This window comes from Phaseolus vulgaris, chromosome 3 (genome assembly GCF_051622355.1).
Source record: "Phaseolus vulgaris cultivar YP4 chromosome 3, ASM5162235v1, whole genome shotgun sequence".
Lineage (NCBI taxonomy): Eukaryota > Viridiplantae > Streptophyta > Magnoliopsida > Fabales > Fabaceae > Phaseolus > Phaseolus vulgaris.
Genome location: NC_143500.1, coordinates 35,595,360 through 35,597,835, shown reverse-complemented (window position 1 = coordinate 35,597,835; position 2,476 = coordinate 35,595,360).

Here is a 2,476-nt window from a genome sequence, read left to right as displayed (position 1 = left end):
AGGGTATGCCTATTAAGGCTTCATCCAGATCGAGCCAAGCTTCGTGTGGTATCGACAGGGTATGCCGGTTAAGGTTACGTATAAACCGATCCAAGTTTGTGGTATCGACAGGGTATACAGATTAAGGCTACATCCAGACTGGACCAAGTTTGTGGGGTATCGGCAGGGTATGCCGATTAAGGCTACGTCCAGACCGAACCAAGTTTGTGAGGTATCGGCAGGGTATGCCGACTAAGACTACATCCAGGCCGAACCGAGACTTGAAAGATGCGCGAACTTAGATTACCAGTAACTGAAGAGAACCACCTCGTTAAAACCTTTCCGACTGAAAACCCTCCTTAGGGAAAAACAGTCGAATGAGGAGAGAGTGCATAAATTTTATTAATCAACTATAATAAAATTTTTAGGTGCGTGACATTCCACGTCTTCGGTACAATTCTACCCGACAACCATTTTAGGTTATATGCCCACCCAATTGCAACTTCTCGAACCCGAAAGGGTCCTTCCTAATTAGAGAAGAACTTTCCTTCATTATTCCTTGCATTGCTCTTCATTCTCCATATGAGATCTCCTTTCTGAAAACTCCTCGGTCGAACCTTCGTGTTGTAACGTCTTGTTACCCGAAGTTTGCACGTTGCCTCTCGAATCTTGCTCTTGTCACGGAGCTCATTAACCAAATCTGGGTTAACTGAGAGACTTTCTTCATTCTGGGTCAGATCAAACATTTGCCTCCGGACGGTAGGCTCGCCTACTTCGACCGGGATCATTGCTTCAGTGTCGTACCTTAGGCTAAATGACATCTCTTGGATGGACGAATGAGGGATGCAGCGGTACGCCCACAAAACCTCTAATAGTTCTTCAATCCATCGACCTTTTGCTTTGTCGAGCCGCTTCTTGAACTCGTTCAAGATAACCTTGTTAGCAACCTCGGCCTACCCGTTGGTCTAAGGGTGCTCGACCGAGGTTGTTATGGATTTGATGTCGAGGTCATCGTAGAAGGATTGGAGTACTCGGTAGATAAATTGTCGGTCATTGTTGGTTATTATTGTGTGCGACACTTCGAATCGACAGAGAATACTTTGCCATACAAAATTTTCCACGTTTTGACGGAGATGGACGCGAGTGGTTAGTCTCGATCCATTTGATGAAGTAGTCAACTCCGACCAGGAAGAACTTTGTTTATCCCTTTCCTTGGGAAAAGGGTCCAATGATGTCCATCCCCCAAATAGCGAACAACCATGAGGATGTCATGTTGTGCAGTGCTTTCGATTTAAGGTGATGTAGGGTGCCGAAGTCCTGACACTTGGTGCATTTCTTCACATATTCTGCGCAATCTCCCTAGAGGGTCGGCCAGTAAAAATCAGCCTTGAGGACTTTGGCAGCCATTGTCCGAGCGCCCGAATGGTTGTCGCATACCCCTTCGTGGATCTTTTTCAGGTCGTATTCGGCCTGATCCTTAGTGATGCACTTCAATAGCGGTGTCGAGTAGCCTCTTCGGTACAGATCTTCGTTGTTCATGGTGTACCTTGAACACTACTGTTTTATGGCTTTCTCGTCCTCTTGCTTACACGCATTGTGTTCAAGGTATTGCACGTTCGGGGTCATCCATGTCTCGATCTTGTCGTTGGTGACCGCTAGGCATTTGGCTTTTACCACACTAGGTTGTCTTAGCCAAATCTGTATGGCCGACCTATGGTGGCTCTTTTTCTTCATTGTAGATAGCCGAGAGAGTGCATCAGCATGCTTGTTCTCCTGTCGACGTATGTGCTCTAATGTTGCCTTCTGGAATCGAGCCATATTGTTGCAGACTGTGTGATAATACCTTTGTAGCAAAGGCTCTTTAACTTCAAATTCACCCTTAACTTGCTCGATCATGAATTGGGAGTCGCTCATGCAAACCACATCGTGGGCTCCCATTTCGTATGCCAAATTCAGCCCGACCAGGAGAGCTTCGTACTCAACCTGGTTGTTGGTGGCCTTGAATCTGAAGTGGAAGGTTGCTCCAAGAGGAGATCACCAGTCCCCTCCAAGATGACCCCTGCTTCACATGCAGTCCTGTTTGAGGAGTCGTCTACATACGACATTCATCCAACCGAGAGGTTAGAGAGAGGTATGAGCTCGGCGAAGAAGTCGGTCAAGCATTGGGATTTTATGGTGCCTCCGGGCTGATACCAGATGTCGAACTCTGAAAGCTCAACGACCACTCTATCATTCGTCCTGCAAGGTCGGGCTTACATAAAATTTTAAAGATGGGGTAGTCAGTTCTTACCGTGATGGAGTGGTTCTAGAATGGGCGCATCCGCCTGGCTGTCAGGACTAAGGCGAAAAGGCCACCTTCTCAATCATATGGTACCTTGTCTCGACTGCATGGAGTGTCCGACTGACGAAGTATACTGGTCGTTCTTCATTCTCCACCTCTTGAACGAGCGTTGCACAGATTGCCTCCTCAGAGACTATCAGGTACACCACAATGGGT